The 17,094-nt window shown below is 37.7% G+C and overlaps 1 pseudogene; it reads left to right on the plus strand.

Moving 5' to 3' along the window:
- Window positions 1-6,963, plus strand: part of LOC115858348 (histone H2A.V-like) — an 83,184-nt pseudogene extending 76,221 nt beyond the window's left edge.
- The last annotated feature ends 10,131 nt before the right edge of the window (window positions 6,964-17,094 follow it).

The raw sequence follows: 17,094 nt of genomic DNA on the forward strand, positions 1-17,094 counted from the left end.
GTAGGAATTTAGTTTTTGCCACATATATTTTCTACTTCACTTCTCTGTGAGGAATGTGTAACTATATTTGCCTTAAATATGTAAATTTAAATTTGTATTTAAATTGTCTTAAATATTTTGCTTTGAATTTGTAGTGGGACTAACACACTTGAGAAAATGCATTAGGAAATTTATTCACTTCCTAAACCAGGTGAATTCCAAAGGGAAAGTATTTTCTTATTTCTCAGAAGGTAAAGTAACATTAGAAACTAAAGAAAGGGGGCTTCCCTGGTGGCACAGTGGTTAAGAATCTGCCTGACAAATGCAGGTAACACGGGTTCAAGCCCTGGTCCGGGAAGATCCCACATGCCATGGAGCAACTAAGCCCGTGCGCCACAACTGCTGAGCCTGAGCTCTAGAGCCCACGAGCCACAACTACTGAGCCCACTTGCCACAACTACTGAAGCCCGCACACCTAGAGCCCATGCTCCACAACAAGAGAAGCCACCGCAATCAGAAGCCTTCACACCACAGTGAAGAGTAGTCCCCGCTCTTCACAACTAGAGAAAGCCTGCACGTAGCAATGAAGACCCAAAGCATCACAAATAAATAAATAAATAAATTTATTTTTTAAAAAAGGAAGGAAGACGTCTGTGTGATTAGAAAACATGATAACAGAGACCAAAAGTTCACTGCAAAATTCTGAAATCCTCCTCTCTCCCTTCCTTGTCTCTATGCACATCTCTCCTTTTCCTGTCTCTATGACAGAGCAATCATGAGACAATATTTCACGTATACCAAATGTTATAAATACTGCCTAAATCCTAATAAAGAAACAGCTTTTGCTTCTGTTGATCTATGTTTCTGTTTCCTAGTTCATTCATTTCTCTTTTTTTGCTTCCTTTCATCAATTTTTTTTCAACTTTTTGCGCAGATACTTCAATAATTTGAACTATTTTCAAACTGAGCTATAAAAGAAACTCCATGTACTTTTTCTTTTTTTAGCAACTTCAATGAGCAGAAATTTCAATGACACTCAATTCTAAAAATTTATTGTAATTTTCATTGTGATTTCGCCTTTGTCTCATGTAGTAGTCCTTTTTTAGTTTACAAATCTATGGAGCCTTCCTAAATAATTGTCTATTCTTCACAGATGTAGAGAACAAACGTATGAACACCAAGGCGGGGAAGTGGTGGGGGTGTGGGTGGTGTGGGATGAATTGGGAGATTGGGATTTAATATATATACTAATATGTATAAAAAAGATAACTAAATAAGAACCTGCTGTATAAAAAATTAAATAAAATTCAAAATAATAGTAATTGTTTATTCTTGACTTCTAATTTAATGTACTGTGTTCAGAGGACTTGCTCTGACCTTCACTGAGACTTCTTTTGAGAACTACTACCTGTACCTAATGCCACTGTTTATAACTGTTTTATGTACCCTTAAAAAGAATGTATATTTTCTACTTTAGGGTACAGATCAAGCTATTATTTTTTTTCAAGATCATTACATTTTTATCTACTTGATCAATTTCTGATAATGGTTTGCTAAAAATCTCCCAGTATCTTTGTGAATTTATCAAATTTACCTTATAATTGTGTCAGTTTTATATTTTGAGACAATGCTGGGTACACAGAAGTTCATAATTTTTATATCTTCTTAGTTAATTCTTCCTTTATTATTATGTAATAATCTTTATCTCTGCTTATGCTTTTTGCCTTAGTTTCTACTTTGTATAATTTTGTTTTGCCAACTATTTTAAATTATAATTTTCCTGATATATATTTTAATTATCTCTTTATTTTCTATCTTTCTATGCGGTTTTGTTTCAGATTTGGCTCTTGGATACATCATATATTAATAAATGGATTTTGTAATGTTTATCCAATCTAATTATGTCCTCAGTAGTGAAGATTAATCAATACACACTTATTGAATCTTCATATGTACTATCACACTGGTCATATTTCTAACATTTTCTTTTTTGTTTTCATTTTTTCTCTTTTGCTGCATTCTGTTGGATTGTTTTACATATAACAACAATAATGATGATGATGATGATAATAAATAAAATTTAGCATTTAGTGTAGGGTATATATTATAAGGGCTTTACATCTACAAATTCATTAAACCTTCACAACAACTCTATAAGAGAAAGACTATTAAGATCCCCATCTTGCATTTGAGGAACTTGAGGCACTGAGAGGCTAAGTAACTTGCTCTAGGTCACACAGCCAGTAAGAGATGGAGCTAGATCTGAACTTAACAAGTCAAGTTCCAAAAATTACACTCTTAACCACCACACTGTCCTCTTCTTAAGGTACCTTTTACAATGATTTTTAAATGACTTTGGCTTCAGAAAAAGATTTACACTTACATCTATAAGAACTTCCAAACTATGAACAATTTTAGAGAGTCTGACATCAACAATGGAAAATAGGCACAAACTTTCTGAAAAACTACTATAATCTTACTCTTCTATTCATTGCCTAAAATTGAGAAAGAGTGGAGGAGAATCACCACATGGCCTCATGATTCTTTTAAGTTGCATTTTCGAAGTCCAAACCATTTACAAATTAAATTCATTCTAAGAAAAACTATTTTGACTTGTAGAATATAGAGCAAATGATGATCCAGGACTCTTTAGCCTAGGTTTTAAGAAGGTCTGGCAGCTTCTGCTTTATGCTCTTTGGACCCTAAGCTGGTATGAAAGAAGTTAAGTAACTAGAGAGAGAGGACCTGTGGAGTGGCCCTGAAGGATGCAATGCAATGTGGAACACAGGCCACATGAAGAAGCACAAGTGCCAGAGATGTGAGTGAAGAAGCCCTTCTCAATCTTCCAGTCCCCAGCCAGTCTAGGCATTGCAGCTGAGGGACTTCATGGAGCTGAAACAAACCATCCCCATTCTGCCCTCTCCAACATGAGAAATATTTAAATGGTTGCTGTTTTGAAGCTACTCCACCTCTTTCACTTCCACATCAAAGTCTCACACTGGTACATATAATTGCTGAAGCCTATGTCACATGCCTGTGGTACCTGTAGGGATGTCCACTGATCTCCATCCTGACTCCTCCATTAGGGGGCTGGGAAATAACATGAAAGTTTCTCTCGTATATGAAAAGATAATGGCACCCATGAATAAGACAGATGGATACTACACATACCTAACAGTCATGATGTGGAAATGTGACCAACTAACCCTGGATCATGGAGAGCAGGGACTTTAACTGCTGAATTAAGAAAGAACTGCAAAGAATCTAGCAGATGCATAGCAGTCACAATGTGTTAAATAAATGACAGAATTATGAAATGCTGATCACATTTTGCATATCTCTCATTTCAACAGATATTAATATCTGTTTCATGGTGGGAAAAGAGTTTCGTATATAGTTTTTCTTTTTGATGACTATCATAATGTGGGGATGGGGGAAGCAGAAGTAGTAACAGCTTCTGAGGACTAGTAATGAAATTGTTTAAGTGTAAATGGACATAGAATAGTTAAAATAGCCTAATTAAAGACTCACAGACATAAAGAACAGACTTGTGGCTGCCAAGGGGGAAGGGGGTTTGGGAAGGAATAGACTGGGAGTTTGGGATTAGCAGACGCAAACTATTATATAGAGAATGGATAAACAACAAGGTCCTACTGTATAGCAGAGGGAACTATATTCAATATCCTGTAACAAACCACAATGGAAAAGAATATGAAAAAGAATATATACATATATATACACATATATGTCACTTTGTTGTACACCAGAAAGTAACACAACATTGTAAATCAACTATACTTCAATAAAAAATAAATTAAAATATATATATAACCTAGTTAAGTTATTGAATTTCAAGGACAAAGAAATAATACTTCAGTCACTCAAGAAGAAAACATGTGATAGTTAATTTTATATGTCATATTGACTGGGCTACAAGGTACCCAGCCATTTGGTCAAATATTATTCTGGGTGTGGCTGTGAGAGTATTTCTGCGTGAGATTAACATTTGAATTGGTAGACTGAGTAAAGCAGACTGTCCTCTCTAATGTCGCTTAGACCTCATCTAATCAACTGAAGACTTGAACAGAACAAAAAAACTGAGTAAAAAGGAAATTTACCTGCCTAACTGATTGAGCTGGGACATCAATCTTTCACCCTCAGACTAGAACTTGCACCAATTGGCTCTCCTGGTTTTCAGGCCTTTGGACTCAGACTGAAACTACACTGCCAGCTCTCTTGGGTTGCCAGTTTGCCAACTGCAGACCTTGGGACCTCTCAGCCTCCATAAGCACTATATATATATATATATATATATATATATATATATATATATATCCTATTGGTTGTTTCTCTGGAGATCCCTGGCTAATACAAGTCACCTACAAGGAAAAATAAATCAAGCTAACCTCAGACAGCTCCACGATATTCAGTGCTAAAAAATAATAGAGCAAGTTTCTGAAGGAAAGAAACCCAATGTCTACAGAATCTTGACGAAGGTAACTCAAGAAGTTCATACATTGCCAAATTGTACTTCAAACATAAAAGTAATAAATATCTTCACATATGCAAGATCTCAGGAACACATATCTATAAGCCTTTTTCAGACAGAAAAATCTACTTGACAGTGAAATCCAACCAATCAAGAGATGAATCAACATAAAGATTTTCTTAAATAGAGAAGCTGTGGTGAAACAAGTGATAGCAAGACTTGTGGTTACAGAACAGCGCTTAAATGTCATAAACTTGAAAACATGAAAATGACAACTTACCTAAAAAATTAGCAGGAGGAAGAAGGGATGGGAGTAAACATAAAAGCACAAACTATTTTCATTTATCATAATAGCAAAATAATAGATAACATTAAAAAAATACATCATGAAAAAAATGGCTCCAAAGACTTCACTTTTTTCATAATCTTTTGTTGTTAACCTTAAAAGGATACTTTACAAAGTAATATCTCTTTTCATGGATAAACAGTCACTTAAATTTAGCAGTTCTTTCCATTTCACCCATTTCTTTTTCTTCCTTTAAAATTATGTGAATTTAATGTCAACTTAAATTTAAAATGTTTAATATAAAAAGCAGTAGATGTAATCTTATTATTAAAAATTATTTCTCTCTAATGTCTATATGGAAATGTACATTGGAAAATACTAGAAAACTTTTTTTATATTTCTGAGAAAAACTAAGAACATTACATTCCACCAAAATGTTTTTCACATTTAAATAGCAACAAACATTCTCAAGCATGAAAGAACCCAGGGAATATAACAAACTTGAGACTTTTCTGGGGAAAAAATGTATGCTTTAAATTGTGCCAATAAAATTAAACCAATAAAGAAATGAATGGATAATTCAAATTATTTGTATTTTTTTATTTTATTTTATTTTATTTTTTTGCAGTACGTAGGCCTCTCACTGTTGTGGCCTCTCCCATTGCAGAGCATAGGCTCAGCAAGCCCGCTCCGCGGCATGTGGGATCTTCCCTGACTGGGGCACAAACCCATGTCCCCTGCATCGGCAGGCAGACTCTCAACCACCGCGCCACCAGGGAAGCCCAATTATTTGTATTTTAATATAGTGAGAGCTGAAACCATCTTCATCCACACAGCTTACTGTCTATGTTCACACGACTTTATTATTCCACTGTCCTCATCAATATAACTTTACTATTCCAGGAAACTCTTGCCCAGGAAGATAAAAATAACATTTTTGTTCATTCCAAGAATTCTACAAAAGATTTATAAACTCTTCAATAAAAAACAGAAATAACAGTTTACGCCCCCAGACTCTTGACCCATCACCTCAAAATCCACAAATTTTAAACTATTAGACTATGATTCTTACCCAATTCTAATCAAGCCACTACACTGGAAGTCCAGGCTTAAACAGGACTCCAAGACTCTCATAAACATCCCAACTTTGTCCTTCTCCCTCTAAGATGCTAAGACACTGTCAATTCAGTGTTCCTCCTTACTGTGGTAAGAATAAATGCGGCTTTGTCTTCTCAGTGAGTTGTTTGGGTGGTATTCTAGGGTAGCCAGCGTTCAACAAAAATCATGACTAGAAAAGAAAAAACAACACAAATCAAGGCAAGAAAGTAACGATAAGAAAATCCAAGCATACCTTAGAAACTAAGGATAGGAAGGAGGAGAGATGGGGTGCATAAAAGCTGGAGACGAATAAGACCAAAATTCCTTAACAAAGGTCTGAGGTGGGTTCCACTTCCTTAAAAACAGGGTCTTGAAGAGAGCTGTTGCATTCCTTCCTGGGAGGCCGAGTGAACAAAGCCCAATCTAACACCTTTGCTTCCGTCTTAAGCAGTGTTCGTCAAGTGTGGCTCACGGACTGCCCACCTCAGAATCATCTGGAGTGTGTAACAGCAATGCTTTCCCCCAGACCCTACTAGCATCTCTACAAGGAGGCCTTGGAACTGGCATATTTAGTACGCTCTGCGCGTTAATAAACCTCACACCGAATTAGAGAATCCCTGAGCTAAAGGGTGCAACTCTCATATCTAAATTACCCTTTCCAGGGGCCCCAGTGGCGGCTGCGGTCTGTGCAGCGGCGGCAGGGAGGGGTGTGGGGAGGGGCGGTGGCGTTGGGATCGAGGTCGGGAGCGGCGGAGACGAAGCTGGGCAGGACAGCGGGAAGGCCAAGGCTAAGGCAGTGTCTACTCACAGAGAGCTGGGCTACAGTTTCCCGTGGGCTGCATCCACAGACATTTTAAGACTCGCACCACGAGCCACAAGGAAGAGCGGCTGCCACTGTGGTAGTGCCCGGGCCGTACTTCTCCAGTAGCTGGAGCCAGCAGGGGACGCTTCCGAGGATCTCGAAGTTACGCGGATCACTCTGTGCCACGTGCAGCGTGCGATCCGCGGTGACGAGAGGTTGGACTCCCTTATCAAGGCTACCATAGCTGGGGATGGTGTGATCCCTCACATCCGCAACTCTCTGATTAAGGGACAGCAGAGAACTGCTTAGATAGTTATTTTAACTGACATTCTTCCTCCACCGTCATTGTACTGTAACTGGGGCAGAAGAAAAATAATGGGGCTATGTGGAATTTTTAAAACAGTTAAGTGGAAAAGCATAGAAAGTTGCTTCAGACTTGCTAAAAGAAGCATTTGTAGGTTCCTAGACTCGAAGTTTGATAAAAGTAGCTTTTGGGGGACTTCCCTGGTGGTCCAGTGGTTGAGACTTGGCCTTCAAGGCAGGGAGTGCAGGTTCCATCCCTGTTGGGGGAGCTAAGATCCCACACGCCTTGTGGCCAAAAAAAAAAAAAAAAAAAAAAAGACATAAAACAGAAGCAATATTATAACAAATTCAATAAAGATTTTAAAAATGTCCACATCCAAAAAATCTTTTTTAAAAAAGTACCTTTTCATGTGACAACAGTTGTGTGTTCCTTGGCTAGGTTTCTCCCATGTTGCTTTATACAAAAATGGAATTGATAAACCATATTTTTAAAATTACCCTTTCCAACTTTATCTTTTATTAAAAGAGCTTTGTTTAATTAAAACAGCTGAGGGCTTCCCTGGTGGCACAGTGGTTAAGAATCCGCCTGCCAATGCAGGGGACACGGGTTCGAGCCCTGGCCCGTGAAGATCCCACAAGCCGCGGAGCAACTAAGCCCGTCCGCCACAACTACTGAGCCTGTGCTCTAGAGCCCGCGAGCCACAACTACTGAAGCCTGAACGCCTAGAGCCCATGCTCCGCAACAAGGGAAGCCACCGCAATGAGAAGCTCGCACACTGCAACGAAGAGTAGCCCCTGCTCGCCGCAACTAGAGAAAGCACGTGCACAGCAACAAAGACCTAACGCAGCCAAAAATTAATTAATTAATTTTAAAAAACAGCTGAGAACTTTTGGATAGTATAGATAGTGGTAAGGTAACCTTCAGCAAATCACCTGGCCAAACTCTATCTCCCTTGATCCAGCTCCTTCTCAACTCCATATACTACAACTCTCTTCCCCACCCCAGCTAAGTGTTGACTGATTGATAAAAGCCATTTATGAGTAACTTTACAGCAACCTGACTTCTTTGCCGTTCCTTTCATTTTTCAATTATTTGTTTAAAGTTTGTTTCTGGATAGTAATTTCTGTGAGCACAAGAAAAATTTGTCTTATACCCTGGCATTTTAAAGATAAAATTATTCATGACACTCATTAAAGAACAGTAAGGTAGAATTTATTCAGGAGAGCTATCATGATAGGGCTAGGGACCACAGCAATGGGGTGTTGTAGGGGAGGAGAGAGCTTGAACACAACTCTGAATACGACAAGGAAAAAATGGAAATTTATAGCAAAGGAGTGCGGTGCATGGGGGCAAGGGAATCAGTAAATGAAAAATTACTAAAAGGAAATATCAGGGGTAAGGAGGGTTCTGGCTAAACTGATCTAACAGCATTCTTGCTGAAGGCAGACCAGAGGGATCAGACATCACCTGGAGGATGATGGAGTATGAGGGACCCAATCGGGTATGGAGAATGATCCGATGTTGAAGATGGTGTATTCTGGTTAAACTGATTTAGCAGTGTTTTTGCTAAAATGTGATAATACAGAGACCAACACAGAAGTTCAAAGTCAAGGCCTAGTTGAAAAAGGGCTCAGAAGAGCCTGCTTAGAATTTGGTCAAGGAAAGAATCTTTGCCACCGTATCTCCAGATCCTAGCACAGTGCTTTGTACATGGTAGATGTTTAATAAATATTTGTTAAATTAATTAGTACCATATTGGAAAATGTTGGTCAAATGCAATGATTTCAGTTTTAGTGGAATTAATGGTTAGATAGTCTTTCTAACAGTAATTGGTCAACAAGTTACATTGTTATTTAATATCATTCCTCATTTGTGATAATAAAATAAAGTTGTCCACATAAAAGATCAGGTCTTAGAAGGAACTAGTACAGTGTTAAAGGTTAAAGTTAAAGTGTTTAGAATCTTACAAGAACTTTTAAAAATCCAAGGTAGTACACTGGACCTCAGGCAGGTTATTAAACCTTTCTGAGATTCCAGTTATCTGTAAACTGGGGGTTATATTAGCTGCTTCACTTACCTGTGGGCTAGAAGGGTTGACAAACTACGATCCATGGGCCAGATCTGGCCTTACAGTCTATTTTTGTACAGCCTGGGAGCAAAGAATTGTTTTCACAGTTTTACATAGTTGAAAAGAAGAAGGGCATGGGTGACTATGTGTGGCACATGAAGTCTAAAATATTTACTATCTGGCCCTTTACAGAAACAATCTGCTAATCCTTGTGTGATGGTTAAATTTATGTGTCAACTTGACTAGGCCAAGGAGCACCCAGATTAAACATTATTTGTGGGTGTGTCTGTGGGCGTGTTTCCAGATGAGGCTAGCATTTTGAATCTGGACTCAATAAGATAGATTGCCCTCCCCAATATGAATGGGACTCATCCAATCTTTCACAGCCTTCCAAAAGAACAATATAGGACAAAAAGTTGAAGGAAGGAGGAATTTGCTCCTTTTTGCTTCCTGCCCATCAGAGCTAGGACCTTAGTCTTCCTCTGCCCTTGGACTGGAACTTACACCATCAGCTACGTTGGTTCTCTATCCTTGAGACTCAGACTAGGATTTTATCACCAGCTTTCCTCCATCCAGCTTGCAAACAGCATATTGTGGGATTTTTCAGCCTTCATAATTATGTATGCCAATTCCTCATAATAAATATATACATATATAGAGAGACATATATACACTAATATGTATAAAATGGATAACTAATAAGAACCTGATATATTAAAAAATAAATAAAATAAAATTCAAAAAAAAAAGTTGTGGGGGAAAATAATTAATTTGCATGTCCTAAAGAAAAAAACTCACAGTATAACAAAAATTAAAGCTCCCTTTTCTTATACAACTAAGTCACATCTCATAATGGTAATTTGATATTCAAACACTGTGAGAAATCAAATTCTCAAATTTTGTTAAAGAGCTAAGCATTTAAAATATAACCGAACCATTTTGATTCAATTAAGGTAGAAAGTTCTACTGCTTTATTTTGTTTATCAAATATATCATATATTAAACCTTATTTGGGAATTACTTCCCAAGTTAAGCAAACACAAAACTTCTAACACAAACACAGAAGAACTCTCACGAAAAAGATTCCAGCAGAGGCAGGCAGACATTGGTACCGTTACTTAACTGAAATGAAGAAAAAACTGCAAGGTTTAAAACAACCAAATAATGTTTGTGGCGCTGAATGTTTGAAGTTAATGTAAACTATTTCTTCTTTGTCTACCAGAGTTAACCATTCACCTCACTCCCAAAGACTCAAGTGAATCAGAGCACAGATGTCTCAGCGACACCCTTCAGGGAGATAAAAGGAATAAAAGAAAGCAAGTACTAAACTTATATCACTGTTTTCAAAGGAAAAATGTTTAAAGAATCTTTTCCAACTGTTTTTCTGTTTTGTTGATAAGTTTTGTTTTAGGGAGTGGAAATGCAATCTCACCTTTGGGATCTAGTTTTCTTCAAGTGCACAGCAATGTATCTTGTGTTCTGAATTTGCAAAATTCTTATAGAAAAATGAAGAATCTTAGAGATAGGAATTCATCTGAAATATCCAATGATTTTTGTTATTTGCATTTTGTATAATCAGAAAAAAATAGTAAAGTTTATCATTCCATAAAACTACTAGATTAGAGATAATCAGTCACAGAATATCACAAAATTAACTTTCTCTGAAGTGGATCATTAATTTTTATATCAATCAGTTAAAAAGTGGTGGTGAAATTTATACGACATTTGGGAGGATTCAGATCAAGCCTGAAACAGCCATTCAGGACCCAAGAACTCAGAAGTTTGCAAACCTGAAATGAGAGTGAGCAACAAATTTCACAATTATGTTGTCCTGAATCTTTGTGCTATTCTGGTCATCTGTATTCCCCACACTTGAAATTTAACTCATTAAAGGTCCCGAGCATAAGAACCTGAAAAATGTAATTGTGTGCTTTTATCAATATTCAATAAATACTCATTTCATCATTTTGAGATTTTTGTGACCAAATAAGGATGCTTATCCTGCAACAAGTCTGTTTGGTCTACCCTTTTCTTTCTGAAGAGCACAGTACCATAATTTACTCTAAAAAAAAAAAAAAAAAAAGGCAACATCACAGAGTGGAAACACGAAAAGGAAATACTTTTGGAGGATATGGTGTAACAGAAGAGAAATTCTCTAAATAGGTAGTCTCAATTTACTATTTTTCTCTTCTTATTCACTGGAAAAGATCCTTACTCTCCCAAGAATCAGTTTTTGTTTATCAAGCAGACAAATAAAAGAATCCACAATTTATAATATAAGAATGATAATAAATTAAAGGGCCTTCGTGTATATTCCCTGTCGCGCTTTTTAACAAGCAGCTGGCTCCTTTGTCTCTGCTAACACTCAAAAGCAAAACTAAATCTAGACAGTCCTTTTATAAATTATGATATATTTCTAGAAACATGGGAAAATCTTCAGTTATACTGCAATTGGTGTCCCACTATATAGAGTGAGAAAATTACTGTATTTTTGTTAACTTTCTGGTAACTGCAAGAATTAAGTCAAGTCTTTATGGAAATTGCCCCCCCAAAAAATGTAATTATAAAATTACTAATTGAGTAACTGATTGTAAATTCTAATTTTTTCTAGTATTCTACGAATTAAAAAAATTTTTAATACTATGTTGCTGGGCATCAAAAGAGGCATTTTGTAGTGCTTGATTAACTATCTGATACACAGTAGACATTCAATAAATGTATTTTTTTAAATGAAAGATAAAGAAGATATTCCTGACTTTTCTTTATTATCTACCTCCATGTAAGACAAAGTTGTGTTTTCCCCTGTTACCATAATATAATACCTGAAATTTAAAATATTCTATCTGATTTTAACCACTAACCCCACCTTAAAATAATCTGAATCTTTAAATTTAAATCAGTACAATTTAAATGAGTACAATTTACCCAGATCCACTATATTTTTATTGAACACCGAACATGCAGAAAATACCGCAGGTCTGTAACAGTGAGCCACTGGCCCCAGAGAGCTTATAAAATAAAAGGGACAGCACATACATTAATAGTTATAAGACAAGGGAAAACATAAGCATCGGAAGACAGGGGAATATACAATTGTGAACCAGGGTGTCAAGGAAGAGGTAACGTTTGAGATAAACTGTGGAAAAAAAAGTAACAAGTCTTTGACAGATGACATTAGAGAAATAGGGTATCCCAAGCAAAGTAAACACGGTGTACTTTTTTAGGTCTTTCAGGGAGTTACCACTAACCCAGTTTTACTGGATCAACGGGTCAATGTAAAAATAAAGTACAAGAGCAGCCTGAAAGTTTATGCTCAGCGTGGAGTGGAGGCGCTATACTTATTTTAATAGGTAATGGAATGGCATTTAAGGTTTGTACCTGTCAGTGTCTGAAGCAAATAGCACATTCAAATAGGATCAGTGGGTGGATGAAGACACGATTTACAAAAGGTGTGGGCTGTGTAAGGGACACCAATAAGAGATGGTGGACCACATCCTGCCAGCAACAGTGGGAAGGGTTGCCACCACCAGTCCTAAAAGTCGAAGTAGAAGGAGATTTTATTGGAACCTGCAGAAAGAAGCAACAAATTGTAAGAGCGCATCTCCTGACATGAGGCAAGACCTTTTGTGGAGGAGGACAGGCAACCTACGGCTGAGCAAGGAGAACCAGGGGAATAAGTACCCAAACTAACTCTCTGCTTGCTCCTTCCAGCCTCCTGCAAGCGCCGCCTGTTGGCTAAACTCAGTTGGAAGCCGGAAGGCAAGGGAGACCATTGATACAGTCCATATAGACCTTCTTCCCAGGGCACAGAACAGGACAGAGAAAGGAATGGAATAGATTTGGAGGGGCAAAAGGAAAATATAAAACACAAGGCTTTTGAGCAAAAGAGAGATACCTCCTAGAAAAATTGATCCAACGGGTATAGAGAGAATCAAGAGACGTATAGACGAAGAAACTAAGAATACAGTAGAGAAGACTGTAAAGGTCAGAAACAGGGCCATGGCAGTGGAAAAAGAAGTAAAAATTTGCCTGTGAGAGCTTTTGAGGGTACAAGTCGGTTCTTGGAATAGTGCCAGGCATGAATGCAATGTGGCTTTTGATGGCTTCTGTTGGACAGTTGTGTAACAAAGGGATGAGAACTGCTGCTGGGGTCCTAAAGCACAAACTTAACGCTGTATCCATGGGCAAGTAGGCGCTAAGCAGAATTAGCTGGAAGTTGAAGGGATCCCAGGTATGTTTTTTTCCATGGATGGCTTGCTTGAGGTACAAATTCTGGAGACTTTTTATATAAAGTTGTGAAGAGAGGTGTTGGCTACAAGGCAATGAACAAGGAGTTTTAAGCAAAGGCAGATGTTCTGTTATCCTGAAGATTTCAAGGACATTTATGACAGCAGTCATGCATCTTAACAGTTGACAGACAGCTGGATGGATCCTCATGGAATAGAAAACCAAACAACTTTCAATTTTATTAAATATTTATAAACCAAAAAAAATTTTTTTTTGCCTGTGAGAAACATGACAGTGATAAATCGTGGGGCTTCTAACAGATTAGAAGGAGGGGAAAAGGAAAATTAGAAGTCCAAAATTTTGAACCTTGGTTCCTGGGAGAACAAGGCCGTTATTAGAAACATAAAAATTAAGTGCTGGATTTTAGAGTAAAATGCATAAAGTTCCTAATTGCTGCTCACAGGAATGGGGAGGCCTGGAGAATGTGAGCTATGAGGGGTGTCCTAGAGGTCAGCACAATCCAGAACAGGGTTCTACCCTAGGTCACAGCAAAAAGCACAGCAAGAGAAAGAGTCCAGATCAATTTGGGGCCCCAAACTGATCTGGACTTTATTTAATGCACCCTATACCCTTCCTGAAAAATCTGCTTTAAAAAATAATACTGCTGAACCATCTCCCCACAAAATATCATCCAAAATAATATGCAAATGGGTAAGTCATAGGGGAGGACAGATGGGAAGTGTTGAGCATAGACTGCAAACCAAACAACTGTAGTAACTGTGGTTCCAAAACAGACTGCAGAGTCGTAATTCTTGAAAGAAAGACTGCATGAAGTAAAAATAGTCATTTGGCAATAAAACATATAAAAATCCAACCAAAGCATGGGGTAGGAGAAGGAAGTGGGAAGAAGTGTCAGTGTCAGCAATTGAAACAGTGTGGTAGTGTGGTAGCACTAAAGGACAGATGAAGAGAAAAGAATGATGCACCTGGACCAGATACAGGTGCATATAGGAATTAATACGCGATACACATGTATTTAAAACTAGAGGAGAAGTAAAATTAGGAATTAGCATGTGATACGCACATATTTAAAATTAAAGGGGGATAAATATGTATTTTAAATTCCCAATTTAATTTGCTTGGGGACAATTAACTAATCTTTTGGAAAATATTAACACGATTTGGTATCATTTAGGAATGACTTCATCTGCAAATAGCAGAAGCCCCAACTTACAGCTGCTTAAATAAATTCTGGCTTGCCCTAAAGAACTCTGGGGATAACAGTTCAGGACTGACGACAGCTCAGTGGTGTCATTAAAGACCCAGGTTGTTTCTCTTTTCATGCCACCATCATTACACAGCAGGCTATTGTTCTCATCCTTATCACCTCAGGATAAAGATGGCTGGGCACCCCATGACCTCGAGCCTGTGTTCTAGGCATGAAGAAAGGAAAAAGGCAGAGGGCATAATGGGCAAACCAGTCACACATTCACCAAACTATAACAGTGGTGGCATCTGTAACCAGATTATTTTTATCTCTAGCTTTTTGTGTGATCTGAATTTTTCCAAAGATTGTATATTGAATTTTGTCAGAAATAAAATTATGAACCTATTTCCATTTTGCAGAAAGACTAGTCAAGGAAATCATAAGTCTCTTTCAAAATCAGTAAGCCTCCATTTCTCTGTGATTCTCAGTATCATCTTAAGTTTTATTTTTAGCACAGACCACTTACTAGATTTCTTCTTCTGGAAAATGAGCTGTTCAGAAAACTAACGTTTATGTTCCAAACCCCTGGGAACACAAAAATTATGGGTTATCTTAGTAATAATGCTGAGTCTCTAAGAACTTTATTTAATGCATTTAGGTAAGCTGTGTATTTTCAAGCATCTAATTACAACTACTAAAGATAATTCCCAGCATGATCTTCACAGAAGGAGAATACGGGGGGCCAGAAGAGAAAAATCAACCTACAATAAAAAAAATCAACCTACTATTTTCAGATTTTGCTTAAATATTCTGTTCTACCCTAGAATATTTTCATTTTTTACCATACAGATGAATATAATTTTTAAGAATTCAGTACAATTATAGAGTACCAAAAAGGTTACAGGATTCTGGGAAAAAAAGAAATGTCTGTGCTTGAGTTAGAAATAAATCTTCACTCTCCCCTAAACTTTAAAATAGTTCTTATGATTAAATTATACGATATACTGAAGATATTAAGCAAGTTAATTATTTCGTAATGTGTAGGCTAGACATACTAACATTGGTGGTAGAAAAGCACTTAAAGTGCAAAACAAGAAAATGTTATTTAATTTTGGGTGACAGATTTTTTTTCATTCCTGGTTTTCAAAGAACCCAGAAAAGCAATTTTCCACATGCCATTTTCCAAAGAGGTAATACATAGTCCTTTAATAACCATTCTGGACATCCTCTCAGTTCCTAGGAATGATGAAGAGAACAGGCATTCAACCAGGACAACCTCCAGCCCCTAGTGTGCAGCTCAAAGTCATTCCTTGTAATAGAAAGGGATTGAAAACTGCCATTTTGTTTTCCCTTCATTCTTTTCTCCACTGTGGGATTGTGTCTGATTCATGAAAAAGTGCAATTTGCTACATTAACCAAAGCCAGTTCTGTTATCACTCTAATAATAGTCTGAATCCTAGCCCTCTACTCAAGAGGTCTGTGATATTTAAAAAATTATTTAGCATACTTGGCCCTCAGTTTCCTCACCAGTAAAATAGGTGTCGTTGTGAAAATTAAGGAAGATCATGTTTCATTAGCTCTCTGCATATAATAACCAGTTAATATATTATAGCTGTAATGTATATTATATAATATGTTATATAATTAAAATCCTATCCATTTTTCAAGATTCCTACATTCTTGTTCAGCTTTCACAATGAAATCCTCACCCCCATAATGTAGTCTAAGCAATCTGTCCTTGCTATAAGACATTACCTGTATTATTTGAGAATTTAATTAGATCCTGTTTTACAAGTCACTCCCTAGTTTTCCCATGTTCTCTCAGGAGGAGACCTTGTCCTACAGGGTCTGATGGCTTGCCTTGATCCTGACCAAAGTAGAATAAGTAAATGCTGCAATCCAACACCCCCTGTGGTCTGGAGTCATTCTGTGCTCTATACTTTGTATAAATGGATGAGCTGCATCCATACAGCTTGCTTCTCCACTAAGCAGGTTTCCTTCTGGTTTAGGCCTCAGTTTCTTTGCATGTAAACCCAAGTGTCCAGATACCAGCATCTTTCCCGGAACCCAGCCTCCTTGGTTTGCATCTCTCATGATCTCCTGCCAGTATTGTCCACCAAAAGGGATGAAGTTATTCCTGCTTCCTATCACCACCCCTCTGTCAGAGGTAAGGATTATGTCAAAAATGTGCTGATCGGGCTTCCCTGGGGGTGCAGTGGTTGAGAGTCTGCCTGCAGATGCAGGGGACACGGGTTCGTGCCCCGGTCCGGGAAGATCCCACATGCCGCGGAGCGGCTAGGCCCGTGAGCTATGGCCACTGAACCTGTGCGTCCGGAGCCTGTGCTCCGCAACGGGAGAGGCCACAACAGTGAGAGGTCCGCGTACTGCAAAAAAAAAAAAAAAAGTACTGATCACTTATGATCGCAATATATATCCAGCAATACCTATTCAAACTTTCCTTGGTTTCTAAATTCTCTTTGTCATATTCCATCCTCCAAATTGGACCTCCCTTGCTATAGATGCCCTGCGATTTCATCATCATAACCTTTGGGTACTACCTATTTAACTTGCCCGCAAGCACACGTGAGGCCAAGCCCCCAGCCTGACAAGAGATTGTGACCAAAAGTTTTGAGG

This window comes from Globicephala melas, chromosome 1, assembly GCF_963455315.2.
Source record: "Globicephala melas chromosome 1, mGloMel1.2, whole genome shotgun sequence".
In the NCBI taxonomy this organism is placed as follows: Eukaryota; Metazoa; Chordata; class Mammalia; order Artiodactyla; family Delphinidae; genus Globicephala; species Globicephala melas.